A 9,235-nucleotide genomic window follows, 5' to 3' on the forward strand; every position below is an offset into this window, starting at 1 on the left:
CCCGGAAATTGTCTTCGCTCAGGCGCCCGCTGGCCGGAAGTACGTCACTACGGGTGGGGACTTGATCCCGGAACCGGCTGTTGATTTGCCGGGGGGAGGGGGAATCGGGTCCCTCGCGCCGCCCGACCCCTCCCCCCCGGGTGCCTGGAGACTCGGCCACGTGCCCTGGCAGTAGCTGGGCGGGGCCCGCCAGGGGGCGCTGCCCTTAGGCCGCGATTCGTCCGCTGGGATGAAGCTATTTGCATCTATTTGCATCTATTTGCATGCGCGGCGGGAATCGCTGCCCCGGGGCTCCCCGGCCCCGCATCCGCCTGCAGCGCGGGCCCAGAGCGGGGGGGGGGCAGAGCCGGGGGGGGCCCAGAGCCGGGGGGGGGGCCGAGAGCGGGGGGTGGGGCAGAACCGGGGGGGCCCAGAGCCGGGGGGGGCTCAGAGCAGGGGGGGGCAGAGCCGGGGGGGGGGCCAGAACCGGGGGGGGCCCAGAGCCGGGGGGGGCCCAGAGCGGAGGGGGGCCAGAGCCGGGGGGGCCCAGAGCCGGGGGGGGGCCCAGAGTGGAGGGGGGCCAGAGCCGGGGGGGGCCCAGAGCCGGGGGGGGGGCCCAGAGTGGAGGGGGGCCAGAGCCGGGGGGGCCCAGAGTGGAGGGGGGCCAGAGCCGGGGGGGCCCAGAGCCGGGGGGGCCCAGAACCGGTGATGTGTAAAAGGGAAGTCAAAACCCCCGGAGCCATTGATTCCCCTATGAGGGGCACGTACAATATACATACATTGCTAATGCTTAGATATATTTGCTATTTGTATCGGAGTAAGACATGACAAAGGTCAAGGCCTGTCACAGGTAATAACTTGTAATAAGGAGACGAGGGGAGGTGAATCCAGTCTTCTGTTAAGTGGAGATATGGATAGATTCCACATCCTTTAAACTTGTGACCGGCTCAAGCAGGAAAGGGAAAAGGGAAGTATGGCTCGCCCATTGTTCAGCAAGTAGGCACTGTATTTAACCTCATTTGGAAAATTAACCTGACCTATAGGAATGCTAAATGTCAAAGATGAAGTAACCTATCATGTTAAGGCACCTAAACCAGGAAAGATGTGAACCCTATAAAAACCCCTGCCTATGAGATGTTGGGGGTCGGCTCTGCTTTGAACATTGAGTTCCTTAGCCGTACCTTGGTTGCAACCAATAAACTTGAGTTGGACCCAGCCTGAAAGTGTGACTCTCTTCTTGGGGTAAATCAGACTAGCCTCCAAGGGGACGAAACCAGCAATTTATGCAACACCGGGGGGGGCCCAGAGCGGGGGGGGGGCCGAGAGCGGGGGGTGGGGCAGAACCGGGGGGGCCCAGAGCCGGGGGGGCAGAGCCGGGGGGGGGGTCAGAACCGGGGGGGGGCCCAGAGCGGAGGGGGGCCAGAACCGGGGGGGGGCAGAGCCGGGGGGGGGGCCAGAACCGGGGGGGGCCCAGAGCGGAGGGGGCCAGAACCGGGGGGGCCCAGAGCGAGGGGGGCCAGAGCCGGGGGGGCCCAGAGCCGGGGGGGCCCAGAGCCGAGGGGGGGGGCAGAGCCGGGGGGGGCCCAGAGCCGGGGGGGGGCGCTCCCCCAGCCCCGCCTGCCCTCCCTGGGGCCTTGGCACACGCCCCCCCGGCGCCCAGCCCGCGGCACAGCCCAGGCCCTCTGGACTACGGGGGGGGATCCCCGGGCCCCCTGCGCCTACTCCAGGAGCAGCCGCTCTCGGCCTGCAGCCCCTCCCCTCCTGCAACCCCCCGTCCCTGCGCCCCGCCCCTCCTGCAACCCCCCCGTCCCTGCGTCCCGCCCCTCCTGCAACCCCCCCATCCCTGCGCCCCGCCCCTCCCCTCCTGCAACCCCCCGTCCCTGCGCCCCGCCCCTCCTGCAACCCCCCCGTCCCTGCACCCCGCCCCTCCCCTCCTGCAACCCCCCGTCCCTGCACCCCTCCCCTCCTGCAACCCCCCCCGTCCCTGCGCCCCGCCCCTCCCCTCCTGCAACCCCCCCGTCCCTGCACCCCGCCCTTCCCCTCCTGCAACCCCCCGTCCCTGCGTCCCGCCCCTCCTGCAACCCCCCCGTCCCTGCGTCCCACCCCTCCTGCAACCCGTCCCATCCCTGCGCCCCGCCCCTCCCCTCCTGCAACCCCCCCGTCCCTGCACCCCGCCCCTCCCCTCCTGCAACCCCGCGTCCCTGCACCCCTCCCCTCCTGCAACCCCCCCGTCCCTGCGCCCCGCCCCTCCCCTCCTGCAACCCCCCCGTCCCTGCACCCCGCCCTTCCCCTCCTGCAACCCCCCGTCCCTGCGTCCCGCCCCTCCTGCAACCCCCCCGTCCCTGCGCCCCGCCCCTCCCCTCCTGCAACCCGTCCCGTCCCTGCGCCCCGCCCCTCCCCTCCTGCAACCCCCCGTCCCTGCGTCCCGCCCCTCCTGCAACCCGTCCCGTCCCTGCGCCCCGCCCCTCCCCTCCTGCAACCCCCCCGTCCCTGCGCCCCGCCCCGCCCATCCTGCAACCCCCCCCGTCCCTGCGCCCCGCCCCTCCTGCAACCCGTCCCGTCCCTGCGTCCCGCCCCTCCTGCAACCCCCCGTCCCTGCGTCCCGCCCCTCCTGCAACCCGTCCCGTCCCTGCGCCCCGCCCCTCCCCTCCTGCAACCCCCCGTTCCTGCGCCCCGCCCCTCCTGCAACCCCCCCGTCCCTGCGCCCCGCCCCTCCCCTCCTGCAACCCCTCCGTCCCTGCACCCCTCCCCTCCTGCAACCCCCCCGTCCCTGTGCCCCTTCCCTCCTGCAACCCCCCGTCCCTGCGCCCCGCCCCTCCCCTCCTGCAACCCCCCCGTCCCTGCGCCCCTCCCCTCCTGCAACCCCCCCGTCCCTGCGCCCCGCCCCTCCCCTCCTGCAACCCCCCCGTCCCTGCGCCCCGCCCCTCCCCTCCTGCAACCCCCCCCGTCCCTGCGTCCCGCCCCTCCTGCAACCCCCCGTCCCTGCGCCCCTCCCCTCCTGCAACCCCCCGTCCCTGCGCCCCTCCCCTCCTGCAACCCCCCCGTCCCTGCGCCCCGCCCCTCCCCTCCTGCAACCCCCCGTCCCTGCGCCCCGCCCCTCCCCTCCTGCAACCCCCCCGTCCCTGCACCCCTCCCCTCCTGCAACCCCCCCCGTCCCTGCGCCCCGCCCCTCCCCTCCTGCAACCCCCCCGTCCCTGCGCCCCGCCTCTCCCCTCCTGCAACCCCCCCGTCCCTGCGCCCCGCCCCTCCCCTCCTGCAACCCCCCCGTCCCTGCGCCCCGCCGTCCCTGCGCCCCGCCCCGCCCCTCCTGCAACCCCCCGTCCCTGCGCCCCGCCCCTCCCCTCCTGCAACCCCCCGTCCCTGCGCCCCGCCCCTCCCCTCCTGCAATCCCCCTCCCTGCGCCCCGCCCCGCCCCTCCTGCAACCCCCCCGTCCCTGCGCCCCGCCCCTCCCCTCCTGCAACCCCCCCGTCCCTGCGCCCCGCCCCTCCCCTCCTGCAACCCCCCCGTCCCTGCGCCCCGCCCCGCCCCTCCTGCAACCCCCCCGTCCCTGCGCCCCGCCCCTCCCCTCCTGCAACCCCCCCGTCCCTGGGCCCCGCCCCTCCCCTCCTGCAACCCCCCCGTCCCTGCGCCCCGCCCCGCCCCTCCTGCAATCCCCCGTCCCTGCGCCCCGCCCCTCCCCTCCTGCAACCCCCCCGTCCCTGCGCCCCGCCCCTCCCCTCCTGCAACCCCCCCGTCCCTTTTTATCGGCCCCCCCGTCCCTGGACCCCCAGCCGGCTGCAGAACTTGCAGCAAACCGCGCCCAGGGAACATCTGCACACGCTCCTGCTCCACACCCTGCATTTCCCCACCCGCGTGTCCCGCCCCCATGCCAAGTGGCGGGACGACCTCAGATCCACTGAGGGTGGGGAACCCCGAGGGGCCGGCGTTTATTCCATCTTAATCCCGCGGCCCATCGGAGACATCAGTTGGCGGCTCCTTCATGGAGCCGTGAGCACGGGTGTGTACCTGGGGCGGTTCACCCCTATCCTGGACACCTGGGGCGGTTCACCCCTATCCTGGACACCTGCCCCTTCTGCGGCGTGAGGGAGAACCTGGCCCACGCCTACCTCGAGTGCGCCAGGGTGCAGCCCCTATTCCGGCTCCTCCAGAACCTCTTACTGAGGTTCTGGCTGCACTTTTCCCCTCACCTTTTCATTTATGCACACCCCATCCGTGGCCCCACAAAGTCGCAAGACCTCCTCGTCACCCTCCTCCTGGCCCTAGCGAAAGCCGCCATCTCTAATACCAGGAGGAGGATGCTGGACGAGGGGGTCTCTGCGACTGTGGGGCCTATTTCTGTTCCTCCCTTGTGTCACATATCTGGGCAGAGTTCCTCTGGGTGGCGCCCACTGGCTCCATCGACAGCTTTGAGGAGCAGTGGGCGCTGTCCAGGGTTCTCTGCTCCGTGTCCCCATTTGGTTCCCTTATTTTGAACCTGTGACCCGCACTCCTTGATCCTTTCGTCATTATGTGTCCCCTGTAATCAGTTGGACACGGGTCCAGTTGTCCCTCCCGTAAGGCTGGGGAGGGGCTTTTAGAACGTGAGCGGGCTTTGCCCACCCACCTTCCCATTGTTTTCAAATCGACCCTAGACCCTGTCTGCAGGGCTCCTCCCCAGACAGTCGCTCCCCACCGTGTGCGTGAGACGGATTGTTCCTTCCCGAGTGGAGCACTTCGCATTGGTCCTGTTCACCTGAGACCAGCTCTCCAGTTTGTCCAGATCAGTTTGAATTCTGACCCGTCCTCCAGAGCAGTCGCAACCCCTCCCAGCTGGGGATCATCTGCAAACTTAAGGAGCGTCCTCTCTCTGCTGATATCTCAATAACTGATGAAGATACTGAACAGAGCCGGTCCCAAAACAGAGCCCTGTGGACCCCCCTTGTTCTGCCCTTCCCACAGGCCTGTGAACTGTTATCCAAACCAGGCAGCGAGTGGCTTGGCCCCCGGGCAGGGTGGAGCCTAGATGCTCTGCACATCTCACCCTGGGTGCCCGTTGCCCCCAGGCCAGGTGTGGCTGCCAGAGGCTCTGCCTGCTCTGCCCCCACCCACCAGGCCTGGAGAGCCGTGTGCAGCCGGGCTGCAGCCTGCCTGGGTAGGGGCCTCGAGCTTCAGCAACAGGCGGCCCTTCCCAGCCACCTGCTGTGCTGCTCCGTCCCCGAAGTGGCGAGCAGAGGCGTGATCGCGGTACGCCTGGGCCGCCACCGTTCCACTCCCTGTGGGCAGCGGGGATTGAACACTGAGCTGCAAGCGCTTGGCAAGCTCTCGAGTGCAGCTACACCTGCTTGGCTTGGCCCGTGCTCATGGGAAAGCTGCTGCCGTGAGTCAGACAGGTCAAGAGGATGTGGGGCAATTCCAGGAGCCCTTGAAAGGCTGCAGCAGGCTCCTATTGGGCCCATCTGGCTCCACCCAGCCCTGGGTTGCCCTGGAAATTGGTTTCAGGCTGCGTCATGGGCACTGACCCCATTTCTGCAATTACCTGCCCCCTTCTTGAAAGAAAGGAAGAGGTTTCTGCTTCCAGGAAACCGGGCCCCCAGGCTGGCAGTGCCTGAGCCGCAAGCTGGTGCATCTTCCTGCGGAAGCCACAGCCCAGAGGCCTCGGGAGCTAGGAAGGGTGTGAGCGGCATGGCCCTGCTGCCAGCTGCCCCCTCCCACTTGGGGGCCCAGTCCACACCTGGCAGGACTGTCCCTGGGCTCTGGAGGTGAAAATTGCAGCCAGTGGCTGGAAGCTGATGCCAGGTTCAGATTAGAAATGAGGCCCAAATGCCTAGCAGTGAGTGACCACTGGGTCACGTTGCCAAGGGCAGCGGTGGAGTCTCCGTCTCCGTCTCCGTCTCCTTTGCTTGGCAGGTCAGCCTCGATGATCACATCTGCCCTTCCAGCTTGTGCTCTGGGGCCCTCGGGTGCTGCCCTACTGTCTGGACCCAGCTTGGCCTGGGCAGGCGGAGCAGCTGCAGACAGCGCCAGCCCCGAGGAGCCTGACTCGGACGGGGTTACGCTGCCATGAATCTTCTGTCTTGGCGCATGGCCACAGCCCAGGCTCCAGGGCTTTCTCTAGAGAGACTTGTTTCACAGGCAGCTGCTGGCTGCACATGGGTTTGCCCTGCCCTGCCCTAGACTGGGGAGGCAAGATCTCCGGCAGCATCTCGCTGGCTCCCACCCCTGCAGTGGGGGCAGAACGGTGCTCTGGGGCCCGCACTGTGGCCAGGGGAGTCCTACAGCTACGGAGGCGTGCTGCTGTGGGCCAGGGCCAGCGTGTGCTGCCTGTCACCTGGCCGTGTCCCAGGGCGTCTGCGAATGCTCGCGTGGCACCACTCGACTCGGCTAGCGCTGGGAATGACACGCAAAGCACAGGAACCCCGCTCAGCTGGAGTCCGCCAGCATCTCCCTTGGGAGGGTGCACCACCCCCGATGCAAGGGGTGGCCCGGCCTGCTGTGCTCTGGGTGCGCTTGGGAATGGCAAGTCCCCTTCCTGGAGCAGCCGGTGCTGCAGGTGGAACCCGCCCTGGATTCGGCAGAGTTGGCTCTTGGGACCGAATTGGCCTGGGTTCCATGGGCTGGATTTTCTGCCCCAAGTCGAGGCGAGCGTGCAGGCCCCTGGCTGGTGGGGGCTGTGCTCAGCCAGGGGTTGGCTTCCATGTCCCTGGCCCTGCCCTCTCGGCAGCCTGGGCCTGTGAAGAGACACGCCCCAGAGCTGGCAGCCTGCCCTCTCTCTGGCTTGCGCCATCTGGTCGCTTCTGCCGCACGAGCAGCCAGGCAGGGCCACGCCCCGGCCGGCTTGACAACTGTGGCAAGTTGGGCGATGCGGTCACAAGACAAAGCTCCCAGCCCCGCCGGTCGGGAGAGACCAGGCTCCAGAGCACAGGCAGCGCCCCAGTGGCTCCAGGGCCATCCCTGCTGAGCCAGGCCATCGTGGAGGGCTGGCAGCCTCGGGCAGGGGAACTGGCACCCTGGGTCCCACAGAAGGCATGTGAGGGGCCAGGCCAGGGGCTCTAGATCTGTCCATACGTGTGATCCGCTGGTGTGAGTGGGTCCCCATGGGGACGGGCAGGGTGGCAGAGGAGAGGCCAGTCCCGGGCAGGGGAGGCTGGGGCCTGTGTAGCAGTGACCCCGAGGACCCTGGAACTCAGGAGTGCTCTGTGGGCTTGGGCTCAACAGTCTCACCCTGCTAAGCTTGCCCCTGTGAATGACTTCCAGTGACAAAGCTGATCCCTTTGTTCTCCGCAGCGCCAAGCGGCCAAGGGGCCTGCTCCCTGTGGCTGGCGCCCCGCAGACGCCGCCGAGGTTCCCTTCCCTGCGCAGACTCTGGTCTGTTCCGTGCAAGTCCCTTCCCAGGCCTCGGGGGAAGGCCCTGTCAGGACTCTGGGCTTGGCACTGTGGCTGGGACTCAGATTCCAAAGCCAGAAGGAACCCTTGGGATCATGCAGTCTGACCTGCCCCCCGATACGCCCTGGAGCAGCTTTAGGACTCAAAGGCCTTCTTTCCGGTTGGGTCTGCCTGGAGCAGTCGCCAGTCCACACTCAGCTGCGCCCCTTGCTTAGCTCAAAGCTCTTCTCCTCCGCGGCTGCATACTTGAGAGCGTCCGGCTGTCCCTCTGGGAGACCGTGTTCAGGAACTCCTCCCCCACGGCAGAGGCCAGCAGCTTCCTTGTACCCTAACTTCCAGCCAGGGCGGGGGTTGGGCTGTGCCAGGACAATGGGATGTGCCTGGAATGGGATTGGTTTCCATCAAAGAAAGGGAGGGGTGTGAGAGCAGGGACAGTTATACTTACAAATGGCCACCGGGCGGCCGCAAGCGCCCCAGCCCCACAGAGCAGCTGCTGGCCAGAAGCACAGCCCCCAGCACCTCAGCCTGCACCTGAGAGCAGCTGCTAGCTGCTGCACAGCCCCTGTCTCGGGCCAGCCCCAGGGAGAAGCCCCCGGGCAGGCTGCATGGCCCCGCCGCCCCAGGGAGAAATCACCGGGCAGGCTGCATGGCCCCACCGCCCCAGGGAGAAATCACCGGGCAGGCTGCATGGCCCCGCCGCCCCAGGGAGAAACCACCGGGCAGGCTGCATGGCCCCATCACCACAGGGAGAAATCACCGGGCAGGCTGCATGGCCCCGCCGCCCCAGGGAGAAACCACCGGGCAGGCTGCATGGCCCCATCACCACAGGGAGAAATCACCGGGCAGGCTGCATGGCCCCGCCGCCCCAGGGAGAAATCACCGGGCAGGCTGCATGGCCCCACCGCCCCAGGGAGAAATCACCGGGCAGGCTGCATGGCCCCGCCGCCCCAGGGAGAAACCACCGGGCAGGCTGCATGGCCCCATCACCCCAGGGAGAAATCACCGGGCAGGCTGCATGGCCCCGCCGCCCCAGGGAGAAACCACCGGGCAGGCTGCATGGCCCCACCGCCCCAGGGAGAAATCACCGGGCAGGCTGCATGGCCCCGCCGCCCCAGGGAGAAATCACCGGGCAGGCTGCATGGCCCCGCCGCCCCAGGGAGAAATCACCGGGCAGGCTGCATGGCCCCACCGCCCCAGGGAGAAGCCACCGGGCAGGCTGCATGGCCCCACCGCCCCAGGGAGAAATCACCGGGCAGGCTGCATGGCCCCATCACCACAGGGAGAAATCACCGGGCAGGCTGCATGGCCCCATCACCACAGGGAGAAATCACCGGGCAGGCTGCATGGCCCCGCCGCCCCAGGGAGAAATCACCGGGCAGGCTGCATGGCCCCGCCGCCCCAGGGAGAAACCACCGGGCAGGCTGCATGGCCCCGCCACCCCAGGGAGAAGCCACCGGGCAGGCTGCATGGCCCCGCCGCCCCAGGGAGAAATCACCGGGCAGGCTGCATGGCCCCCCCGCCCCAGGGAGAAGGCCCCGGGGCAGGCTGCATGGCCCCATCGCCCCAGGGAGAAGGCCCCGGACAGGCTGCATGGCCCCATCGCCCCAGGGAGAAGGCCCCGGGGCAGGCTGCATGGCCCCATCGCCCCAGGGAGAAGGCCCCGGTCAGGCTGCATGGCCCCATCGCCCCAGGGAGAAGGCCCCGGGGCAGGCTGCATGGCCCCATCGCCCCAGGGAGAAGGCCCCGGACAGGCTGCATGGCCCCATCGCCCCAGGGAGAAGGCCCCGGTCAGGCTGCATGGCCCCATCGCCCCAGGGAGAAGGCCCCAGGGCAGGCTGCATGGCCCCGCCGCCCCAGGGAGAAGGCCCCGGGGCAGGCTGCATGGCCCCGCCG

The sequence above is a fragment of the Pelodiscus sinensis genome, unplaced genomic scaffold, assembly GCF_049634645.1.
Source record: "Pelodiscus sinensis isolate JC-2024 unplaced genomic scaffold, ASM4963464v1 ctg127, whole genome shotgun sequence".
Taxonomy (NCBI): domain Eukaryota; kingdom Metazoa; phylum Chordata; order Testudines; family Trionychidae; genus Pelodiscus; species Pelodiscus sinensis.